This window comes from Sapajus apella, unplaced genomic scaffold, assembly GCF_009761245.1.
Source record: "Sapajus apella isolate SASKATOON/1434 unplaced genomic scaffold, GSC_monkey_1.0 scaffold19, whole genome shotgun sequence".
NCBI classification, from domain to species: Eukaryota; Metazoa; Chordata; class Mammalia; order Primates; family Cebidae; genus Sapajus; species Sapajus apella.
In genome coordinates this window covers 22397594-22424542 of record NW_022436959.1, presented here as the reverse complement: position 1 = coordinate 22424542, position 26949 = coordinate 22397594, and the positions used below count along the sequence as shown (strand labels likewise).

The following is a 26949-nucleotide window of genomic DNA, read 5'->3' as shown; positions in this document are numbered from 1 at the left end:
TTTTTTTTTTTTTTTTTGAGAAGGAGTTTCACTCATGTTACCCAGGCTGGAGTGCAATGGCGCGATCTTGGTTCACCTCAACCTCCGCCTCCTGGGTTCAGGCAATTCTCCTGCCTCAGCCTCCTTAGTAGCTGGGATTACAGGCACACGCCACCATGCCCAGCTAATTTTTTGTATTTTTGGTAGAGACGGGGTTTCACCATGTTGACCAGGATGGTCTCGATCCCTTGACCTTGTGATCCACCCGCCTCGGCCTCCCAAAGTGCTGGGATTACAGGCTTGAGCCACCGCGCCCGGCCCCATAAATGCAAATTTTTATGTTCAGCGTTACAAATGCCACATTCCAAGAATAAACAGTGGTATCACTTTTATCAGTCTGTACCAATCCATTTTTAATATGTAAACATAACATATAAAATATGCACCTAAATTATTAAAGGAGGCTAAAATAAGCTCTCCTCCTGTACATACGATTTGCTGGTTTACAGTATAGACTGCCAGTAATTGCTGAGAACGTTCATCAGCACTAGCATGTATATTTCCAACCATACAAATTAATTTTGGAGAAGTCATATAATTTTCTTCTAGCAATCAGATAAAGTTTTGGTTATATGATTTTTTAAAATTCCAAAAGATTGGCCAAGTTAAAGTAATTCCAAATGTCTGAAAGACTTGTGTAATGACAGTAGATGACTCTATTGTGAATCATGGTTTAAAATAAATCTCTAGGTTGTCATGGACCTACATTCACTGGCTATATCTGTAAAGGCAAACAAAATGAAAAACCATCTGGTTTCAACATTTTTATCAGACACTATTATCAACTGCTCAATAATCAGCCTGATTGGCACCGTATTCTTTACAGAAAATGAAGTACTTAGTGAGAATGACTTTTTCGTTAAACTGTATCATTGCAAGGCTTATTTATACAGATGTCATTACTTAAAGTCACCATACTTCTGCAGACAAGAATCGTTTGTTCTTAGCGCCTTTCCTTTCTTCAATGTCTCTTCACTGTTTTCCAATATCAATCCCAGGACACCACTGTCAAATCCTGTCATCCTTGTCTTTAAAAACCGTTCCTTTTGGTCTCATGGGGTCAGGGTTCCTGCACTCCACTTTACAATATGGTAGAGTTTGCTATATAATGGGGGAAAATGAGGACATTGATGTGTTCACAGAGGCCAAATTGCTGCATGTCTTTTGTCTTTTCTCCCAGGGGCAACTACAGGTTTGGGGAAGCAACAAAAGTGAAAGAGAATGGGAACGCGTGATGGACATTTGTATATATCTTCCACCCAGTTTCCTTCTGCTGATTTCATCTTTCACACTAGTTTCATCCTAACTCTCTGCCTCTCTCCGGTTATAGACAGTTTTGGTGGGACTGTGAAATGATGTGTTCTGTCCTCCTCTAACCAAAGGGAGACGGATGATTCTGTCACACTGGAACATTATACTCTGTCTTCCAGGGCTTTAAATGTTGAGTGAAGTGATTCAAGGACAGGGTGAAAATGGTTGTACCTAAATCATAACAGAAATAATTGGATACTCATTCCTCTCTAAACCTGATTCTCTAGCTATCTTGTCATTTCCAGAAGCTTGTGATATTCTTTTAATAAAGGATTAAGGCCAGGCATGGTGGTTAATGCCTGTAATCCTAGCACACTGGGAGGCTGAAGCAGGAGAATCGCTTGAACTTGGGAGGCTGAGGTTGCCATGAACCGAGACTGCACTACTGCACTCCAGTCTGGTGACAGAGCAAGACTCCATCTCAAAAAAGAAAAGTATATATATACTGAGACATCACGCTATATCCTATAAATATAGACAATTATAATCTGTTAATTAAATTTTTAATAACTTTTTATAAAGTCAAAGATTAGGTGAGTCAGAATAAGTTTTTAATTGCCAACAATGCAAATATCTTAACTGGTGATAACAACAGTTTGTTGTTCAAATATTCATTCAAATATTTGTTGAGCCTTGCTGTCTGCCAGAAAGCTTTCTAGGCACTGAACATAGAGTGAAGATCAAAACATACCAAAGATGAAAACAATGCTAATGCAGCAATGTGCCAGATTTACTGGGAGCTTACAGTTAGCAAACGGCACTTTCTTAATCACATTACTGTATGAGGTCATTCAATCTTTAGAAAGCAAGTCTGTGACATAGGTGCTAACAGTCTCCCCTTTGACAAATGGAGAAAGTGACACTGGTGACTGAATCTGGTAGGTACAGCACAGACTGCTCCAAGCCTACCCAGTGTCCATTCTTTTTTGCTTATTTGGTAACAAGAATGACGGTGGAAATATATCCCTTTAAATGACTGCATTTCCCAGGTTCCTTGCATGAAGCAGTGGCCAATGAGACTTAAGTAGATGTTGGTGAGGCATATAGAAAAGTTCTATTAGAGGAAATAGTTGCTGGCAAGTGCTCTTTCAACGTTTTTTTTCTTTTCCTCCTCCTTCCTACCTGAAATGCTACCATGTTGGCTCCAAATCCAGAAGTTTCTTGTGTTAAAAAGATAATTTTAATATGGAAGCTATGTATTAAGGATAGGAGGCCCACATAAACTAGAGAGGGGTAGGCAAATAACTAATTGGGGAACAAATTTGGTCCACCAACTGTTTTTGTAAATATAGTTTATTGGAGCACACATCCATAAGAGGAACCAGCAAAGGGTTGTTTTTGAAGGGATTTTAATACCAAATAATTATCCTCGGGGAAAAAGATACAACAAAAGGACTACAATAAAAAACTAGAAACCTGATCACTCTTACATTTCTGAAATGCCAGTATCTTCATTTAGTTCCTTTCTCTCTCACTTGTGTTGTGACAGCATCTTAACTCACTCCCTGAGCTCTCTCCCTTTCTTAACACGGTCACTCCCCAAACCCCCTTGGTATCCTCAGAGGGTCATGAACAAGGATGATTCTTGAGGACAGTCTCACAAATTACCAACAACAAGTTAATTAGTAAACTATAATTGTAATAATTAAGTCTTAATTTCATCTTTCTACCTGGCTATCTGATCTGAAATTAATTAAAATCCCCCAGCTGGGCACAGTGGCTCATGCCTGTAATCCCATCACTTTGGGAGGCCGAGATGGGTAAATCACTTGAGCTCCAGAGTTCTAGACCAGCCTGGAAAACATGGACAAACCTTGCCTCTACTAGAAACACAAAAATTAGCTGGGCATGGTAGCACATGCCTGTAGTTCCAGCTACTGAGGTGGGAGGACTGCATGGACCTAGGAGGTAGAAGTGGCAGTGAGCTTTGATTGCACCACTGTAATCCATCCTCGGTGACAGAGTGAGGTCTTGTAACAAAGATGGGGGGGGAGGGGGAGAGAGAGAGAGAGAGGGAGGGAGGGAGGGAGGGAGGGAGGAAAAGAGAAAGAAAGAAAGGATGGAAGGAAGGAAGGAAGGAAGGAAGGAGAAAGAGAGGGAGAAAGGGAAAAGAAAAGAAAAATATTCCCTCGTTAATTATGAGAAATTCAAACTTAAAATGACTGGTGAACTGACATCCTCAGGTCTGTACAGGAATGCTAATCATGTGTCGAGTCTCACCTGGTTATTCAGTTTAAAATTACACACGCACACACACCATCCCTTCATTAGTTTTGTACTTCTTTGAATATAACATTTTAACATCAAACACTTCACTTATATATTATTTAACATTTGTCTCCACATACTACAATTAGAGGAAACATAAGTTCTTTTGAGCCCTGGTGGAATTTAAGAAAGACCAAAGCCACTAAAAGTGCTAGGTTTGCCCTTGATTTTCAAATATCCTATATATTAGATTCTGTATCACCATCCTGTGCTACACTGCATGATGTAAGCCCCATGGAGGGCAGGACTTTTTGTCCATGTGTTCACTGCTGTTTCCCCAGTGTTTAGAAGGATGCTTGGTTTATAGTCTCAGGTCAATAAATATTTATTGAATGAATTCATTTATTTCCTTTTTACTCATAAAACAAAGGTTGAGTGGAAGAATTAATTAGGAGGCCTCGAGGTTGAGTAAGAGAAAATGGTGCATAAAGGAGACGAGAATAGAAGTCAGTCTGAGCTTCTGTTTTCCTAGGGACTACATCCATTTTCTTCAACTGAATGGACATTAAAAAAAAAAAAAACGGCGGAGGAGGAGGAGGAAGAAGAGGAAGAAGAAGAAAGAAGGAGGAGGAGAAATTGCGCTTTCAGGTACAAAGCTTTTAGAGTTGCAAATGGTTGGCCTTATTTCACATATTTTGTGAATTTTTTAAATATAAGTAACTCCATATAAACAAGCATCATTCCCAAGGGATGCCTTGCAATGTCAGCTAACCAACTGACCATAACAACACTTACACATGACCACCAAGTACATTTTTAAGTCATTTATCAATATCTAACAAAATCATTACCTTTTTTTGATTTAGCATGACCTGGTCAACTTAGGTCTTCACTTTCTATAACAAGAACAGCTCTCTGAATTGATCTACCCCTATATGCATTTTGACAAGTGACATTTACAGAATAATGGTATCTCTGAGGGGCTCAAAGTAAATTTACTTTGGCTCTTTGATTTGGTTTACTGCAATACCAAAATGCTTTGAATAAATTCTTTCTCACGTTTCTTCTAGTGAAAGCCATTGGTTTCTCATAATTCTGATAGTTCTAACTCTCATCATGTGATATAACATGTAGCTAAATAGTAAAAATAAGGGTGGGGTACAGGTGAAGAATTTTTCTTTAGTCAAATATGTTTACTAGTTGAACTGACATATGCAAGTCTATAAAAAGAGAAATGTTTCATGTATAATTTTAAATATGGAGGCACAGCTACATCTCATGCCTCAGAAGGTAATGAAAATGATGGCAGTATGTTCTTACAGTCTCTGCCTCTTCATAAATGGGTAGAAAGAATGTGACAATATTCAGCTGAGATTCCCTACGGTGCATTCAGAAATGCCGTGTTCCCCTGCAGAAGTCTTTCTTTAGGTTCATAAAATGAGTATCAGGAGGGATCCGCTTTGCTGGCTTTTAGCAAGCAGTCTAATTCTGGCTTTCTCACCTAGTCAGTGGATATGCCACTTTGCTTAGTTTGTAGCAGGAAATAATTACACTGAAAGAGCTGAAGAAGGCTCTTTGAGCCATTGTACCTGGGCTAAAACACAATCCCTATATTTAGGGGAGAAATCAACCTCCTCATGAAGAAGCCATTAGGCAATATCTAGATAAATCAATCCGTTGGGTTGGATGTGTTATCTGTTAGTCACATTAAGTATAGATTTATAAGTAATTATTAGATGTCAGTGTGCCATGATTTCAGTCATTGAAAAGAAGTTAATAAACATTAAGACACACTGAAGAATATATGTATACTGGGTCACAAGGGTCATAAAACTTCAAACTGTAAGATATCCAATGGGAAAAAAATCCTATTGATAGGAAAGGATAGAGAGCCAAAATAACAACTATAGAATCACTGAAGAAAAAGTAGGATGAAATTACATGGAATAAAAAATCTATAGGTTGGTTTATAATTGTTTGTTCATTTAACCATAAAAAGAAGTCTACATGTGAGACCCAATGAATGGGATGCAACGCATCATGCCAAACACTGGGAATAGAGTGTTATGCTAAACAGATATGATACCTGAGCTACTAAATCGTGTTTAGGAGGAAAGAGCTACAATAAATAAACCAACTACACCCATAAATAAATGCAAACTGTGATAAGTTACATGAAAAAAGGCAACAAACTACAGCACTACAACAGGAAGTCTTGATTTCATTTAAGAGATTCAGAAAACAAGGTTTATTTAAAATAAGTAATAAAAGTTAAGTAATTGTAAACTTGCATGAAGATTAAAAACATTCTGAGCGGAAACGGAGAAGCAAAGAAAAAAACCTACAAATACAGGATCTTTAAAGAAGTTAGTTATGACTGGATCCTGGTAAGCAAGAAGTAGAGGAGCACATGATTAGGCTGGAAAAATCAAAAAGAGCTATATAACTGAGATTATTTGAGGCCATGATAAGGGCAGTGTAATTTATCATAAGCAAATTATGAAGCCATTGAAGTGCTTTTGTGCAGGAGATTAACATGACTGGTTTATATTTGAAGAAGTCCACTTTAATCAATGGATGTGAATAGGACAAGAATGGAAGAGGGAAGACCAATTAAGACGCTATTCCAATATTGTGTGAGAGCTGGTGGCTTTAAGGAATGGCAATTAAGATCAAGGTTAAAAACTGAACTCAAGACATATTTTTGAAGCAGGACTTGATAATGCAAAGGATAAATTCCGTGCAGAAGAAGGGGATCAAGGGCGACTCCTGTATTTTCATTTGAGTGCAGGAAATGGAAAGGTAGAATTTAAGCAATTTTTGAATACTAGAATAGAACCAGCATTGATGAGAATGGACAAATCAGTATGTTGTTTTGGGATGTATTAAAGTTGAGATGATTATCATATATCTGAATTGAATGAATATATCTGAATCTATAAGAACATTTTGAGTTAAGCTTAGAGCTAAGATAAGAGATAAGAGGTATAATACTATGAGTTTCCTATATAGATGATATTTCAAGAATTGGGAATGGCTGTTTGCCTGACGTGGTGACAAAGAAGCTATGCCCCTAGGCTCTGTGTCAAGATAGAACTTGCCATTCAAGGGCAAAGACTGCAATTAGCAGTCTGTACTTTTGACAGCCTGTACTTCTTCTTGTCTTCAGAAGTCAACTTAGATTTTGAACTAAGGTCGCAGCTTTCCCAGGCAAGAATCACTAACAATGAGATGATGGATGTGCTAGGACCATGGTATTTCTGTCCAGTGGAGACCCTTTAAATGGTCCATAGTTGTTCCACTGCTCCCCAGTGGGCTGGCTGAGACTTCATTAGATCTGCACTGGGGTCTGAGGCTATTTCTGACCAACCTTGCATATCCTCTTCTCTTTTCACAAGTGTCAGTTTTGTATTACAATCTGAAAGCTTTCCTTGCCCAATTCTGCTTGCTTTCCCCCCCTTTTTATGCTTCATAAGAATAATGATCTGATACGTGTTTGCACCCCCATCTCCATCTTGGTGTTTGTTTCCTAGTGAAGGATCCCACATGTCAGGATCCCAGTAGGAAACAGATGGTACACCTAAAATCGGTAATTAAGACTTTAATGAAAAGATTATTTAGGAAATGTAGACAGGTAAGGAAAGCTATTAGAGACTGCTGCAGTATCCTGGACTAGCAATAGCAGAAAACCTACTGAACCTCCTGAAGGTACTATTGATGTTTTAGTAACAAACCCCAGAGTAGCTGTATATAGAACGTCACTTGATAGGAGCAGTTACGATTTGAATATTTGTCCCCCTCAAAACTGATACTGAAATTTAATTGCCACTGTAACAATATTAACAAGTGGGATATTTGAGTGGTGTTTAGGCCAGGAGGGCTCCACCCTTCTTAATAGGATTAATGACATTATAAAAGGGCAAGTTCCGCCTCCTTTGGCCCTTTGCCCTTCCATCTTCCACCATGTGACAACGCAGCAAGAAGGCCCTCACCAGATGCTGGCACCTAGATCTTGGATTTCCCAGCCTCCAGAACTGTTAAAAAATACATTTCTGTTTATTATAAATTACCCAGTACCAGGAATTCTGTCAAGAGCAGCACAAAATGGACTTAGGAGTAATTTCCTTTGAAAACAGGACACACTTTTTTTTTTTTTGGAGTGACTTAGCTGGGCATGAGGTGGAGTAATACATTCCCTAATGTTATCCTTCTCCAAGTCTCCATTCTCCTTCAGCGCCTCACATTGACCAAACCTCACCATAAACCTGAGGACATAGACCACCACTGATCAGTCTTACCAATTTCAAACAATCTCATGAGGCACAGAGGCTCAAGACAAAGATAAAGGGAGGATATGAAGGAAAATATACACTATCCAGCACATATAAGGCAAGAGCATAGTGGAAGAAAGACACAGAGAACAACGCTCTAAAAAGACGAGTTCTAATATTAAGAGATGAGAGGTAAGAAAGTCCTCCCCTACTTCATGTAAATCCCCACCCCGCCCCTATCAACAACTGAAAGAATATGGTGTCAAAAGAGACAACAGAAGAGAAAGAAAAGAATCCCTCCTGGAGAGAACAGAAGACACTTTTCAAAAGTTTCTGAGTAATCAAACAAAGATGACAACGGAAACATCCATTGGTAACATGGTGGCCACTTACAACTTTAGCAATAGCAATTTCTTTGAAGCTGGGCAAGTTAGTAAAGGTGGCATAGTGAAACTGATTACAGGAAATGAAGACTGACTCATCAACCCTTGGAGAGTGTGATTAAGACAAGTAAAAAGACAGAAGTAGCTCTCCAGAGAAAAATGTGAAATCAAGAAACTTTTTTTTTTCTTGTAGAAATTACTGGAATAGATTTTAAAATTAACAAGAAATGTTTATTAGTGAGACTGGTTCAAATTTCAGGAAAGAGAAGCTGACTAGTGTTTTAAACTCCTGAGGAAAGAGGGGGAGATGAGTCCCAGAAAGTATGTGAGGGCAAAATTAATCTTAACGATGGATACAGATACAAGGAGTTTTGTGGACTTTGTGTTTAGGAAACAGAAGATCTCTGGTTGATGACTTCTGTTTTCTCAATGATGTGTAAGTCTTAGTGATGAGCTGAGAGTTGAGTTAGGAGGAAATAATAGGGGAAGAGGGAAGTAACAGTGTGAAGATAAGAAAAAATTACATAAAAATGTAGTGATCTCACTAAAGACGTAGTAAAAACAGCAGAGTTCAAAGCCAATATTTTTGAATATTGATATTCATTAACTTAGAACTATAACAATCAGCTGGTTCTTATTAATATATAATGAATCTAGAGGACAAAGAATCATATTCTCATACTTTTGAGTCAGACAGACCTGCATCCTCATTCAGTTTCTGAGCTATGTGTCTTCGCTGTGAGGTGAATCATTAAATCTACCTGAGCCTCAATTTCCTTTCTCGTGAAAAGCAGACAATACCACACACTTCACAGAACATTAGCATTTAAAGAAATAGCACGTGCACAATACATAACAAATAAGAGATTCTCAATAATGGTTATTTTCTCTTTGCTTTTACAAGTAGTATTGCTTTTATTAGAATTGAAATTGGACATATATATAGTACATATATGGGGGGAAAAGACTGAAAATCCTAACTCTTCTAGAAGAGCATGTGGGTGACTTAATATAAAATTCATAATTGTGTTATTTTTGGGCTCTGCTGACACAAAAAATCTAAAAGAAAAAATTCAAGGGAAACCTTTGGTAATACAAAGAGGGAAATATAGCAAGCTTTGTATTCTGTATCTTTTTAAAGTTAAGATTTTGAATTTGGTTTATTATTTTACTCTTGTTAAGAAATTTATTTCAAGTGAATTTTCTATTCTCTTTCTTTTCACATATGATTTTAAAACATCTTTTGGAATTGCGACTGGCAAGTTAAGTGAAAATGGGGATTGGTATGGGGGTAGAATCTCCTCATTATGAAATACTGAATGTAAAGTGCTCTGATAGATTCTGTTTTCCAAGAATGACAATACAGTATCTTTCATCTCACATGATCTTCAGGAACACTGTTAACACTTCTTCAGCAGGTGGTGTCTGTGGCTTCTTCCCTTACACTGTGAATACCTTTGTGGCTTTCTGAAGCACTAGCTTACAGCAGAAGTGTTGCTATACGACTTCTGTATATACATCCTAAACTGTCACACACTTCAGCCTTTCTTGGGATACTTGTTCTTGGAAGCTTGCCATCATATCCTAAAAATGCTCAAACTAATTAATGTGAAGAGATCACTTGAAGAAGCCATGTATAAGTGCACCAGGCAACAGCCCAGCTGAATCCCAGTCACGCCTGCTTCTACACCCAAATATGAGTAAAGATGCCTTCAGATGATTCCAGCCCACGCTGTCTGTCTAGTAGCCCCATTCTCGAACATTGAAGTTTTCTCAGCTGAGCTACCAGGATACTGTGGTACAGAGATAAGCCAATTCTACTATACCCATTCCGAATTCCTGGCCTACCAAATCAATAAACACAGTAAAACAATGATTTTACAGCACTAATTATTGGTAGTTTGCTATGCACTAGTAATGAGAACTAGTCACTTCCGGCAACATTTGACACATACAAAAAGGAATTAAAATACTGTTACTATTCCAATTATTACTACATTTTAGCATGTGCTGAAAGAAGTATGTATGTGTATATGTTTAACTCGTAATTTGTTATTACTGTTACCATTTTTATATGTTGGCATGTGCTGAAAGAAGTGTGCGTATGTGTGTTTGTGTCTGTGCGTGTGTGTTTACTTTACCATTCTTACATTATATGGCCAGGTACATATTGTTTATCAATTCTCATCTCCCTTTGAAGTGAAAAATAAGGCCTTTGGGAGTTGAGTATGAATATTTAATCTGAGTGTTCTTCCTTTACGGAGAGGAATAGCCGAAACACTGAAAGTCAAAAATTAAAAAACAGAAATCAAGCATAGCACATTAGAGAAAGAAAAAGTTTCTAAATCCAGAAAGAAAAAAGATTCATTTTATTGGCGATGTTTTGTTATTTTGCTACATTTGTTTATGTCTTTTGTAAAGATTTTCCTAATATAAATATGAGCCCAAATGAAGCAGAGAAAAATGTCTACAAATAAACCCTAACTCTTTCCTCCCCTGCCAGGATAGAATACCAATTAGGAAGAATGCTCTTGAATGGCTTTCTCAATCTGTCTGACCTGGGGCTTTTTCAACAGAAACAGATATTTCCTAGAATGTTGATTATTCCAAGTAGATAAATTTATCTTTATTTTCCATCCCCAGCTTAAGAAAACAGAAACTTACTAAAAAACAACTTCTAACTAAAGCTCCATTCCCAAGGAATCTATGATATAATACACAGCCTGACTTTGTATTGAATTGGGAATTCATGTGCTTACCAATTATACAAATTTTTCTATTAATTAATAAACAATAAATTCAACAACAAGCATTCCCTGGAAACCGATGATTTCTGGCATGGAACTAGTGTCTTTCAAATCTTTAATCCCTGGAAAATAATCTACTCTAACGCTGTTATACAGCCTTAAGACAGTGCACAAAACTGCCTAAGGAAAATCACTACTGAAGTACGCAAGGGACCATTTTACCAAACAATATTTGATGTCTGTACTGATAAATAAATAATAGTTGCAGGAAATCCACAGTATAAAAACAGAGAGCTGGATTCAATTTACGCAGGCATAAATGTCACCAATGGAAAAATACGTATTTTGGCTGTATATGGTTTTATTTTCTTCTAAAAGCACTGCCTTAAACCTTTCATGTACATACTGGTTCACCAAATACACTGCAAAGAAACATTTACAATATCATTTTCTCACTTGTTTTCTGTATTGTTGCTAGTACTAAAATAGAAAATATTGCCTTTTTCTGCTTGATAGAATATTACGTGTGCTTTGCTTTTTAAAAAATTATACACGAATAGGGATGTTTAAACTGCAAATTGCAAACACTTTTAGAAGTGAGTTTAAGAAGTTTTTGAAATGTAAGTATTCTTTAAAGTTATCATAAAAATGGTAATTGGTATAGACTTCACATGACATTCTCTAAGCAGAATATATTCTGTTTTAATCCCTATGGTCAGTGAATTGCTTCACACCTTTATCACATCTTGCCTGACTCATTAGCAGTGAGCTCCCTTTATTTCATTATCTGCACTAAAATCAAAACACTGTTTCTAGAAGTGTATCTGCGTATGATTGCCACATCTGGTATCTTTTAATAGTTTTATATTACCTATAGGATTATATGCAGTTAACAGGGTTAAACATACATAATTCAGGTGACTTTTCAGTAAGGTAAGTCTGGAGCTTAATCTGTCTTAAAACTGTCACTTTGATATTTAAATTCTTTATGCTTGATTCTCATGGTGAGCAAAAGGGTAATACAAATGATCTCAGGAAGATTAAATCTTTTGTGTAAGCCACTTAGTGCCTGCCACAATGTTTATTATTGTAGATGCACAGTTCCCAACCATTTTTGGCACCAGGGCCTGGTTTCACGAAAGACAATTTTTCTGTGGGCAGGGGGTGGAGGCAGGTGCTTATAGAGTGGGGAGGTGGTTTTGGAATGAAACTGTTCCACTTCAGATCATCAGGCATTAGATTCTCATAAAGAGTACATAACCAGCCAGGCGCAGTGGCTCACGCCTGTAATCCCAGCACTTTGGGAGACCGAGGCGGGCGGATCATGAGGTCACGAGATTGAGACCATCCTGGCCAACATGGTGAAACCCCATCTCTACTAAAAATACAAAAAAAATTGCTGGGTGTGGTGGCTTACGCCTGTAGTCCCAGCTACCCAGGAGGCTGAGACAGGAGAATTGCTTGAACCTGGGAGGCAGAGGTTGCAGTGAGCCAAGATCATGCCACTGCACTCCAGCCTGGCGCCTGGAAAGAGCAAGACTCCGTCTCAAAATAAAAAAGAAGAGTACATACCCTAGATCCCTCACATACACAGTTCACAATAGGTTTTGTGCTCCTATGATAATCTGATGCTACTGCTGATCGGACAGGAGGCAGAGGTCAGGCAGTAATGCTCCCTGGCCCACTGCTCACGTCCTGATGTGCAGCCTCGTTCCTAACAGGCCATGGATCAGTACTGTAATAGATGACTGAGCTGAAAGACGGGGCTGTTATTACAAGTAGGATTTTATTTTCAATTAATAGAAGTTTATCTACAGAATTACAAAATAACTGATTAATGAAATTGGTCTACTCTGTGCTACGTGGCCTATATGGGGTGGGGGGAACATGTAATAATTTTTACAACCAAAGAATGATATTTTATAAAAAACTGAACAAATTCTGACCTGGAATAGTTTCATGAAGTGTAATGCATTCAAGAGAACTCAAGAGACACCATTCAAAAGAACAGAAACTCTAAAAAACTGAACCATATTATAAAGGTTCTAATGTAGGTTTCTAAAAAAAGCTACTGGAAATAAATTACTCTTTTTAAAGACAAATTCAAGGTGTGAAATGAGGTTGTAATATTTTAAATTAGATTGGTGAACAGCAGCAGCAGAGAAATAGCATGCCTCAGCCTCTCCTGGTTAGAATGAACTAAATTTAGCAACACATGGAAATCCAGAGAGAGCCTAAATCACACCGTGACATTGAGTTTCAACTAACACATTCCTCCTTCAAGGTTCCTTCAGAGGCAGTATATATATCCCTTCTACTTAGGTGTATAGTTTTAATCTTAGGGTATTTATTATAAATATGTGCTATAGATAACATACTAGGACATATTAGAAAAAGATACAGAACTGACAATTTGATTGTGTAAATCTGTATTTCCACTGACCAACAGACATAGCTGACTTTCAACCTAAAAAACCCAACACGCACACACACAGGCACACACACACACAATACACACCCAGGCATATGCACACATTTTGTCAGATGCTGATTCAGCATTTTACTTTCCTAGGTCATAGGTAAGTAAGCTCTTTATGGAAAGTCTCATTTATTGCTTTACTTACCAAAAGATTCTTTTAATTATAATGTTTTCAGAAAGCCCAGATTTTTTTCACACTTAATTTCTTGTCCTTATTTTCATTCCTAAATTTGATATGGATTAGACATAACTTTTAATATAATTTCCATTCTATTTCTGTGAAGGGCAACTCATATATACCTTTAAAACAATTTATCCTAAGTAATCATAAATAATAGAAACATAAAACTTGAACATAAAATGTTGGACACACTATATTAAACTATTATTACTTTTATAGTAATACGAGTAGTATTTAGTGACAATATACTAATTTACATAATAGATAAAAACCAATAATTAACAAATTCCTAAACCTTTACAGTGCACTGTTTTGAAGCACATATCTACCGAGTTTGACAGAGAAAATCAGATATAAAAGTCAGCTGTAAGTCTAATGGCATTAAGAATATTTTTTACAAGGAACCCATAAGCGAATCACTTTCAACTTATGAATGTTTCCTTATCAGTCCCCTGAGGCTTATTTCTAAGAGTTGTAAAGTTCCAGATTAAAGTTTGAAAACTATCTCAGTGGAACAGACAACACAAAGATCCTCAACTAACCTTTGAAATTAGATTCTCATTGAAATACAAAAATAAAAGTATACAACTACAATTGATGTTTTTTTCAATTGATAAGCCTGTATTTTATTCCACAGTCACAGAAAACTCACACCTTTTAAATTCCAGATGTTAATACCACTGTTTATTATTTCTGTGCTTCCTTTGTTCTTTTACTGTGTAATATATATAGTATCCACACTTAATAGTACCATTTTACATGTTTGAACTTCAACGTAACTTGTATCAAATGGTCTTTTTCTGCAGCTCGCATTGTTTATTCAAGTTTTTCAGATGCATCCATATTAGCATATGAAGCTCCTGCTCATTGATGTCACTGCTGTAGAGTAAAAGTGTTCATTGTATATGTATACATCAAATTTATTCATCTAGTATTCTACTCATGAAGATTTAAAGTTTATTTTTAATTTTTCATTATTAAAACCAATAATGCAAGAAATATAGCCATGTGTGTCTTGGACATATTATTATGCAGAGTATTACTGGGTTTTAAAATATGCTTTATTATAGGCTGCCAAATTTCTCTCAAACTGGACTGACTGTCAGCAGCTTCTTAAGTGTCTGCCCATAAAAGAGTGTTGGAAACACATCTTAGGGTAAGCCCCCAAGAATCACCCAAACCTCAGCTTCCCTCCCCTTGTATGTGGGTAAAACCTGCAAGATGTTCCTGACCAATAAAGCATGGCAATATGAATGAGATGTCCATCCCTGCATTAGATGACATATGTCCAACTCAGGTGCAATCAAAATTCCTAGTCAGTTGACTTTAAGTTCATCAAAAGAAACTTATTCTGGGTGAATTCCATCTAGTAGTTGAATTTTTTTAAATAAGGTCTGGGGACAGAGGATTGAAGGACCAAGGAAGATCTCACACTCTCTATCTTCCACCCAATCCCCTGGGGTGTGGGTGTGGGTGTGGGTGTGTCTGTCATTGAAGGAGCAAGCATCAATGAATTCCATAGCTTCAAGGGAATACATTCTGTCAGCAACATGAAGGAGCCCAAAAGTGGCTCTTTTCTCTAGTCAAACTTTCAGATGAGAAAACAGCCCACAGGCACTTTGATTTCAGCCTCGTGAGATGTTGACCAAAGAATTTATCTACACCATGCTCATATTCCTAATCTACAGAAACTGAAATAATAAATAAGGGATGTTCAAAGCTGCAAAACTTGTGGTAATTTGTTAAAATGTGAAGTAATAGAATGGTTTTGAGATGGCACTTTGTTTTAATAATTTCCATATTTCAAATTCTAAAATACTGAACATATTTCTATGTACTTTTTGAAATATCAAATATTTTGTTTAATAAACTGCCTATTTATATTAATTTTTCCATGTTTCTACTGGGATGCTTTCCTTTTTCTTTTTATATGTAAGAGTTATTCATATATAGCTTCTTTGTTTAAAGCATTTTTCAGTTGGTGGTACCAGTTGGTACCTTTGTTTTTAGGATTTTAAATTTTACTTTATTTAAATGTATCAATATATATTTTATAATTTATTATATTATACACTTTTTTTCACACTAAATTCAATTTTACGTATTCCATTAAGAAACATGAAGTCTAGAAAAGATGTGTCCAATGTGAATGAATCTTTGGCCATATGGATAATTGTTAATACTTGACTGGTGAACCTTTATAATTAATACTCAAAGGACAGTAGTTCTCAGCCATAACTAAGGTTTATATTCCAGGCACATATAACAACCTTTTTCATTGTTATGCAAATGGATATTCATGAGTGGACTGAGGAATGGGTGTATGAGGTAAAATTGTTTTCCAATATTAACCTTCGGCAGTTTAAAAATCTACATTGGAACCACAATTTAGGGCTTCTCTTTTGCTTTAATGCCACAATACAACGCTGCTTCACTGGAAACCATGAAGTATTTCAACTTGTTTATGTTCTTGGGTCTAATTGCCACAACCAAATTGTCCATAGTAGATGTCTGTGTTCAAGAATGACTACAGTTTAACCGTAGGACTTTGAAAATCAGTAGTAATACACAGCAAAGAGAAAATGATTATACTTTTACTCATTTTAGGATATGAATTTATTTCTTCTGAGAAAATAAAAATTGGACCTATATACAGAAAAATATGAATATATGCAAAAGCAATGAAAGACTCGTGTAAAAGGGGACAATAACCTCCACATTAGATTATGATCCTGCCTTGTGGAGGAGGAACAAATAAGATTTGTTAAGTGGGGTGGCAGCTTCAAAGGGTTACGCAGTAATTACTGGGCCAGCAGAACGTGGATTATCATTAGGTGGCAGAGGACCGTGAGGGATATTAGGTTGTCACAGTGTCAAATGGCAAGAGATCAAAGAGTAAAGGAAAAAAGAAACATCAGCCAGATCAGCAGGTAATTGACGGAAAGATACAAAGTAAATCATCAAGGCAGTTGATAAAGACTAGCCAGCAAACAGGCTGCAGATATTCTGACCAAACATTCATTGAGTGACAAGTGCATGTCACTGTCATAGGTTCTGGGGAAAGTAAACATGATTAAGCAGTGCCTCAGATCTCAATGATCTCAGTCTATTTGGGAAAACACACAAATATATTCATCTTTATATGAGACAACTTGATAAGTAACAGAATGCTTTGAAAGCATAGAGGTGAAAGTGTGATTCTAACTGGAGCGATTGGAGAAACTTACAAAGAGGACGTGGAATCAAAGTTTGACCTTGGATTATGTGGTGCTCACCAGGAGCAAAAGAGAGAATACGAGAGAAGGCAAATTCCAGGCAGCAGAAATGTCATGATCAGTAATCAAGAAATGATCGAGGCATAGAGTATGGACCGTGGCTGGATGTAGGAAATAGAAACTAAAGTCTAGGCAAAAAGCAGTTTGTACCTGGACAAAAGACCTGAGTATCAAGAAAAGAGGAAAGTAAAAAGGGAGGCAGAGTCAGTTTGAGGCTCCTTTGTCAGTCTCAGTAATGAGATTTGATTTCCCAGTTATATGTGAAAGCTACAAAATGTTATTACTTCATTAGGTATATTTGTTCAGAGTCAGAAACAGACTATATAGGTGAGTCAGAAAGAAGATAAGAAACTTGACTTCAAAAGGTGAAGCAGAGAGCTGAAGTACAGGAGAGCACTGCACTCTATCTTTAGAATGCGCAAGAGTGAGAAAGAGGTAACTAGTGGGTTGTAATAGATACAGAAGCAATGGTATAAAAGAAAAAACTGAGAATGGCAGGAAATACACATTTTCATGGTTTTTGTTTTCATTACCGTTGTTGGAATTCACAAATTGTCTTCCATTCTCTACCCAAACCACTCAAATTGACTACATTATCTTGATGCAACATTTCTTTTGGAAATTTAATTATGAAATGTACATGTTGTTTAATATTTCCTATCTCCCCTTATCTCCTTTTCTGACTAAATGCAAATACCTGAAATGCATAACTGTGCATCTCACAATGGTTTGTGTCAAAGCCAATGATCCCATCTATGTTATAATGTCACTTTATAATACACAACATGGGCAGTTGATTGGACACCATGCCAACTTTGGCCAAAGTTGTACCCAAAGCCCAGAAATAAAAATTTAGGCAGAAAGTTTTCTTCTTAAGAAATAAGAATCAACTTGATGATACCTACTTACTTATTTTTCACTGTCAAAAACAAAACGATAAAAAGAAATACCGATACAAAGGCAATGGATCTGAGCATGGATCCATTTCATTAAGCACTGAAATAAGGGAAAAAGCAGCTCTGTATTTTCATACTTATATGATATACTCTAACAACAATGGGCCAAGTATTTTCCTTGTTAAATGCTGTCCTTGACTAAAAACAAAAAGCGTAATGGTTACTTAAAATAGCTGTCATTTTAGAAATTGTAAAATTTCAGAGCATAGATCACTTACTTAGAAATATTTTAGGTTTCAGATCTATAAAGAAGCATTTTCTTACAAAAATATCTTTCCTTCTTTCTAATTCATTACCTGTCGTATAACGTTAAGTGTTTCTTGGACCAAATTAGAATTCTGATGACAACTGCATACATTCACATATGTCTCCCACTGCTATTTCCTTTGCTTGTGAGCTTGATGCCTAATAAATTGATACAAAGGAAATTATTTCATGAAGGGTAGACAAAACCCAAGATAAGTAGGCAAGTAGAAGAGAATTGTAAATATGGTATTTTACTGTATTTTTCCAAAGATATATGTTTCATTCTCTTTTTGTCTCCTCTTGAAATGGGTAACATGTAACCACTAAGAGACAAGTATTTCAGGGTCCGAATATTCATCTAGAGAAAAATTTTAATTAGATGATTTTTACTGTCAGTTATTTATCAATTTTGGAGTTTCAAAGCACACAGTTACACTATGTTTAGAGGATTACAGTAACAATCTCCTTGGCTTGAGTCTTTTCCCTAGGGTATTAAGTTGCTTATGTATAGCTTCGGGGGTCTTTGGACAACCTGATTTTATGCACAAAGCTGTATGAATATGGGCGTACACCTAGAAAATGTATAGATTTTGTGACATTTTCTTAAGAATAAACAATGATAAATGTTAAGATAATATATTTTTCTGGGAATTGAAAAAGATGCAACGTATGTCCTTCATAAAAACTGCATGCCACATTATATCCCTGGCAATTAGTTGCCATTAATAATCATTTTCTTAGTAGTGATGTGACAGGTCAATTCAGGGAGAATTCAAACTCAGAATGTAAAACCTGAGTGATTTTTACATAGTCTCTGTATTTCCAGTTAGATGGTACATGTGTGTAATAAATTCTAGACCACTGAAATTCTCTGATCACCATACTTGGTATATAAATCATAGAAGTTTATCAAGTTTTTTACTCTTTGTATTTTTAATATTTTATATTCTCTAATGTAGCATCTAATAAGATGTGCAAAGCTATTTCTGCTCAGTTATATGTTCAAAAAAGAAAATACAGGTACAACATAAGATTTTTAAAGTATAAAAATGTATTAAAATATTTGACTTTCAATATAATCTGTATTAGGAAGTTTCTGATATGGTTACAAATAACCAAAGAAATGGTAAACAATGTTTTCAAATATAGTAAACAAAGCTGATCTTTCTTCATTATTTAAACATTTCACTTGTGAAGTATATTGTACATATAGGAAATATATAAAATTATATTAAAAGTTGAAATAAAAATAATAAAATATACTCCCTGTACATGCTCCTCAGTTTATGAAACAGAACATTAGCAGCATATTAGATGCCTGTTTGTCTATCTCTGAGAGCACACCCTTTTTCACTGTTTCTCATTATGTTTTTATGATTCTCTGTATAGTTTTACCACCTATCATCGTTTTGCCTGTTTTGAACTTTATAGTGATGGAATCATACTCTATTTATTCTTCTGTGCTTGCTTCATTTCCTCAGTATTATGCTTTTTGAGATTCATCGACATCGAGGCATAGAACTGAATTCCTTCATTTTCATTGCTGTGACAATTCCATTGTCTGAATACATCATAATTATTCTCTTCTACTGTTGAAGGATATTTAAGCTGCCTGCAAGATTTGTTCTTATGGAAATGCTGTCAAGAACATTCTGATACCTGTGAGGTGATTTGTCACCATTTCCCAAAGAGTATCTTTCATTTATATTACCACCAGCACTTAACCAGATCCACATTATCACCAATACTTGATAATACCTGGCTTCTTATATTTAGTCAACATGAAATATGAAATGATATTGTAATTTTAAATTTTTGCTTCCTTAACTATTAATAAACTTGGGAATCTTATTTTCTTCCCCCTCCCTGAGTTTCATTGAGGTAAAATTGGCAAATACATATACATATAAGGAAATGATTTGATATGTGTATACACAGTGAAATGATGACCACAATCAAATTAATTAACACATTCATCACCACACGTAGTTACCACTGTGTGTGTGTATGTATGTATGTGGTGAGGCACTTAATGTTATCCTCTTATCAAATGTCAAGTAAATCTGCATTCTTAACTGTAATCACTATGCTGTACATTACAGTAGCTGCTAACAATTTCTAAGTGTTCTCTATAACCTAAGTACATTTTTTAGAATTTGTATTTATTTAGTGGGTATAACAACTTCCTAGGTGAGGTATTATGATAATATTATTTTCATATTACAGATTTAAAAAACTGACATAAAGAGTTTAAATTATTTTCCAAGTCACACAGTATAAGCAATGGAGCCAAAATTCAAACTCTTGGAATTCAATAAAGGAACCTCAACCCTTAGCCAATTGTAATTACACTATAGTCTGTTCCCTCCCTTATATATGGACTAAACATTTTATGTTTGCATTTAAAAGTACAGAATTCAAAGAGAAAAGAGGCAAAAGAAAAGAATCAAGAACTCCATCACTTCTCTACACAAAATGTTCACTCTTGTTTTTAACATATGATGCAACTTTACATCCTCATTTAACATTCAATTATTTTGGATATTTATATTTTATCTCAGTCACCTTAATTCCACCACATTAAACATATTATACAGTCACAGAATTTAGTATACCTACTTTTGATTTTTTTTCTATGCTTTCCCTTTGAAATGATTATTTTTAATGACTTTCGACAGAACTCATTTTACATTAGATACTCTAAGGGGTCACAGTAGGAACACTTGTATATAAAGTCAGGAAATGTAGATATGGTCATAGCGGAGGGCTCACATTAAATGCTGGATATTATTTTAAATAATATTATTTTTAATTTATTTTTTATGTGGTGGTTTAAAACGCCAAACCATTTAAATTACACCCCCTTAAGTTTTAGTGAAGTTGTGAAACGTTTTATATTTATTAAACATTTGTAATTGTCTATGTGTGAGTGAGTTTGTGGGAGAACTGCCTCTTTGAATTTTTGAATTTTTTTTACTAATTTTCTTAATAAAATAGTTTATATTAGGTGCTAACCATCTGTGTCTTTCATGTTTTGTAAACATTTCTCTCATTTAGATTTAAAAATTATTAGTCATATTTTTAAATGATGGTCAAAAAAAGTAATAATATTTATATTAAAATTAAATAGTTTAGAATTAACTATAAAACTAACATTTCCAATACACTATTTGTAGAATCTTATTTTTGTATTAATTCTAAACCACATTATTTTAATATAGGAGAGAGTAGAAAATCATTGTAAATACAATAGAGTTGGGCATATACTACAGATTTATGGTGGTATATAAATAAATAAGAATGCTATAAAACAAAATATAGTTTTAAAGTTTTAATTTTATTTGTTATTGACAAGTAATCATTGTGTATATTTATGGAGTACAAAGAAATGTTTTAACCTATATATACATTATAAACAGACTCAGTCAAGCTAATTAACACATCCATCACCTCATCAACTTTTCACTTTTTTGTGGTAACAATGAGTTTGGGCAGTATATGTTCAATTTAAAATATATATATATATATTAACTTAGAAATGGAACACTGACACTGAAAAATTGAAATTATTTGAAAATGTATAACCAATTGTATTTGTTTTATATTATTTTAGATAATAGTGTTGTACAGGTAAGTTTCTGTGTTTTCCTAGTTGTGTTTAAATCATTTAAATAGCAGAGTCTATGTCAAATATTTACCCAAATACAATAACAACAAACATACATATGTACATACAAACACACCCATATAATCAGAGTAGAGCTATCTTAATGGATCATATGAACACCTGAAATGCATCTTCCTTCAATCAATATGCATTCACACAGAATCTACAATAGGCCTAGCATGTTACCACATTCTAGTGATATAAAGGTAAATGAAACACAATATTTGCCCTTGAAAATTAAACAGTCTGATTGGGAATAAATGTTATATATGTATTTTTAATATAGAAAGATAAATACAAATGGAGTTATGTCCAGGCATAGTGAGTGGTAGAAAACAATTGATTCTGTGCTTTAGAAAAGAAGTTTCACAGAAAATAGGGTATCAGAGCAGAATCCTCTAGAAGCAGTAGGGATCAGCCAAGCAAAAAGAATAATATGCTTAAAGACAGAGAAATGTACAACATTCAGGGGTGTTATAAGCCATGTAATGGGACTTAGCAGAGGCTATGGACAAAGGGATGATAGATGATGATGAAAAAAAATGGGGCCAGAAGCCACATCAGGTCTTTAGGACTTAATCTTTTAGGGATGGGTAACTATTTTTAAAATACAAGTGGGAGAATCTCATGGGTGCCATTCATTTTCTAGACGAAATTCTGCTGGCATTTAAGGAAAGACTGGAGGTGGATCTGCTAATCAGAATGCCTTCCATGGATACTAGAAGAGACATATTAAGGGTAGAAGCAAAAGCCTTAGCAGTGGAGATGACGGATGAAGAGGAAAAGGCGATTCCAGAAATATTTCAGAGTTAAAACTGTAAAGAATTGATGACCTATTGGTGAACCAAAATGTGATCAAGATGATCCACGTAAATGTTAATTCCATTCATGGAACTCTGGAGGAGGAAAAGACTTGTGTTAAGATTAAGACAAAATGACTTTAATGAAAATTATGTTGCATGTCTGATATCTGTGAATCCCAGTTTTTGCTTATTTATGCTCAGATCCATTGCCTTTTCTCCTACTACATTTCCTGGGCTCCCTTGCCATCTGGGTTTACCAAACTATCTTGTAGGAATGAAGAGGAGGAAGTAGGAGTGCTCAAGGTATTTCTTTCTCTCTTGCTCTGCCTGCATGTGGATAGTTCTATTTCTGGCAGCTGGATGCATCTCATTTATATTCTAGCTCCTCAACTTACTGCCCATCCCACTGTGGACTAAGCTCCCCCATGACAACTTTAAGATCTGGATTCCTGTTAAAACTTCTCTTTACTGTCACCAACCCTAAAGTAGTAGTGGCTTCCTGCTGTTGCTATTCTCTGACTTCTTTCTTCCACTGTTTTTGTTACCAAATGCCTTAAATGGTGCCTGTATCTTGGCTGAACTTTGGTGGATTCGCTGTAGAATATTCAAGCCATCATTTACAGTGAGAATGAATAAATGCCAGAGTGGTAATCCAGGGTGGAGTTAGAGATCAAATTTAAGGGTCTGGGAGTCATCATGCGCATAGGAGAGAGAACTACTCCAAGTCAGTATGCTGAGTAAAAGGAAGACCAGGAATAGAGTTAAGCTAAAATGAGAGGTAAGGTTGAGGGACAGAGGAATTTGTATGGCTCAGAATAATTTGAAATATACTCAAGAAAAAGTCAAACCTAAAGAGACCACTGAAAATAAAACTTTCATGAGTTAAGGTAGAAAACAAGGCATTTCACCATATAAGCAAAGACACAGAGATGAATACAAAAACACAGATGATAGAAGGGAGATGAGAAGTGATAATAGAGAAAGGTTACTTTCAACACTGAAGAGTCCTGGCTAAGAGAAGTATAGACTTGTTTTTTAAAGACTTAATTTTTTTCAAAGAGCAATTTCAGATTCACAGCAAAACTAAGAGGAAGCCTACAGCGATTGTTCAAATACTCCCTGCCCATATACATGCATAGCCTCCACTCTTTTTAAAATCCCCCACCAGAGTGGCACATTTGTTGTAAATGGTGGGCTTACGATGAGAAATCAGAATCGCCCAAAGTCCATAGTTTACCTTAGGATCTCTCTTGCACATTCTATGGGTTTGGACAAATATATGATGATTTGTATTCATCATTATATAAAATAGTTTCACTGCCTTAAAAATTCCCATTGTTCCACTTATTTATCCCTCCCCCAACCCTTTGCAAACACTAATCTTTTGTACTGTTTCTGTAGTTTTGCCTTGTTTAGAATGCTATATACACTTGGAATCATATAGTATATAGACTTTCACTTAGTAATTTGCATTTAAGTTTCCTCTATGTCTTTTCATGGCTGGATAGCTAATTTCTTTTCAGTACTGAATAGTATTCCATCGTCTGGATGTATCATCATTTATTTATCTTATCACCCTAGAAGGACATTTTAGTGGCTTTCAAGTTTTGGCAATTATTAATAAAACTGCTATAAACATTCATATGCAGATTTTTGTGGCAATAATTCTTCAACTCCTTTTGGTAAATACTAAGGCACTTGGTGAATGGATCATACAGAATAAATATGTCTCATTTTGTTAGAAACTACTCAGATGTTTTTCAAAGTGACTATACCATTTTGCTTCCCACCAGCAATGAGTGAGTTCCAGTTGCTCCACATTCTCATTGGTGTTTGCCATTGTCAGTGTTCCAGACTTTAGCCATTTTAAAAGGTGTGAGTGGTATCTCACTGTTGCTTTAATTTGCATTTCCCTGATTATATATGAGTTAGAGCATCTTTTCATGTGCTCATTTGCCATCTGTATATTTTCTTTGGTTCAGTGTCTGCTAAAGGCTATAGCCCATTTTTAATTGAGTTGTTTTCTTATTGTTGAGTTTTAAGAGTTCTTTGTATTTTGGATAAAAGTCCTTTATGTGGCGTGTGTTTTGCACCACATTTTCTCTCGGTCGCTGCCTTGCGTTATCATTCTCTAAAAAAACTGTCTTTCACAGAAGTTTTTTTTTTTAATTTAATTTTAATGAAATTCAATTTATCATTTTTTTTCATGAACTCTGCCTTTGGTTTTGTATCTATGTCACTGCCATATTCAAGATCATCTAAGAATTCTCCTAACTTCTAAGATTTCTGTACTACTGTATTGTATAGGTAGGTCTATAGTTCATTTCCACTAATTTTTGCAAACAATGTAAGGTCTGTGTCTTCGGGTTTTTTAAGTGTGGATGTTTGCTTGTTTCACATCTTTGTAATGTGGATGTTCATTTGTTGAATGATTATCTTTGCTCCAATGCATTGCCTTTGTCCTTTGTCATACATCAGTTGACTAAATTTATGTGGCTCTTTTCTTAGTTCTCATTCAATTGCATTCATTAATTATATAGCAATCTGTGTACCTATTTTCTTAGCCTAAAGATGTATTGATCTTTCTGTTTCATATATGCTCTCTTGGTTTCCTGTTTTTAGTTTCACTGATTTCTGCCCTTATGTTTTATATTATTATTACTTGCTTACTTTGGATTTCATTTCCTTTTTTTGTTCTAGTTTCCTGAAATTGATACTTTGATTACCTATTTTATGTCTTTCTTCTTTTCTAATAGATGTGCTCAGTGCTATACATTTCCCTCTAAGCACTGCTTTTGATGCATCTCACAAATTTCGATAAACCATGTTTTCATTCTTGTTTAGTTAAAAATAGTTTTAAATTGCTCTTGAGATTTCTTCTTTGACTCGCTCGTTTCTTAGAAGTATGTTTGTTAATCTCCACTATTGTGGGAATATCCAGTTATCTTCCTCTTAGTGATATCCAGTTTAATTCCACTGTGGTTTGAAAGCAGACATTGTATGCTTTCAATTCTTTTAAATTTGGTAATTTATGATTTACCGGCTGAAATGTGTCTGAATTGGTAAATGATCCATGTGAGCTTGAAAAGTATGTGTATTCTGCTGTTGTTGAAATTGTCTATAGATGTCTATCATATTGTTTTTCTTTTTTTGTCATCACAGTCACCACACCAGATCTGTTGTATGCAATAATCTTCAGTATATTTCAATATAACTAGAAGAAAATAATTCATATTTTTCTAGCATAAAGACAAATATTTAAGGTGATGATATATGAATATACTGATTTGTTTTTTATAAATTATATGAATGTATTAATTACATGTACCCCAAATGTACACTATTATGTACTAATAAAAATAATATATGTCTTAAATTCAAAAGAGTATGTGTACATATTTGTCCAGTTTAAAAAGTAAGAAGAAAACATCCACGCCACATATCCTCTCAGAGTTTCCCAAGTAGAAACTCTAGTACCTTTCATGACCTCTGTGTGCCTTACTCTGACAGACATCCCATTCTTCACCCATAGTTGGTTGCTCTTCTGAACTCTATGTAAACATTTTCTTTTTCTCTTAAATTTGTACTTTCTAGGTGTGTGTGGTTTCCCCGAAGAATATATATTTTGCCTATTTTTGAATTAAAAAATAATGTATATACAGTTGATTGATAGTGATGTTGGGCTCAACTATGCCCTTACTGATTATTTTTTGATAGATTTGTCCAGTTCTGATAGGTGACTTTTAAGTCTCCAACTATGAGAGGATTTGTCTATTCACTGCAGTTCTATTAGTTTTGCAGCACATAGTTTCATGCCCTGTCATTAGGTGCATACCTAATTAAGAATTATTATGTGTTCTTGGAGAGTTGACCCCTTTATCATTAAGCAATGCACTTCTTTATTGCCAACAAATTTTCTTGCTTTGAAATAAGTTCTATCTGAAATTAATGTAACTTTTCAGGCTTTCTTTTGATTCTTGTTAGCATGCTGTATATACATTTTTTAGCCATTTATTTTTAATCTCTATGTACCTTTATATTTAAAATGGGTTTCTTATAGACAACTCTCTGGGTCCTGTTTTTTGAACCACACTGACAATCTGTCTTTTAATTATTGCATTAATGTCACTGATATTCAAACTTATTATTTATATTAATTTGTATTTGTTAAAAATTTGATTAGTTGACATTGTTCTTATTTTCTATTTTTATTTTTCACTGTTTTTCTGCCTTTCATGGTATTGAACATTTTATAATTCCAGGTTTTCTCCTTCTTATGATATTATTTATACTTTCCTTTTTACTTTTTACTCTAGAATTTAAAATATACATTGACAAGTAATCCAAGTCCATTTTGGATAGTACCATTTCATAGAGTACATT

The 26949-nt window shown here is 35.1% G+C and overlaps 1 protein-coding gene across 12 annotated transcripts in view; it reads right to left on the bottom strand.

Moving 5' to 3' along the window:
• DGKB (diacylglycerol kinase beta) overlaps window positions 1-26949 on the bottom strand; it is a 723408-nt gene that overhangs the window by 658642 nt on the left and 37817 nt on the right. The window lies entirely within an intron of this gene.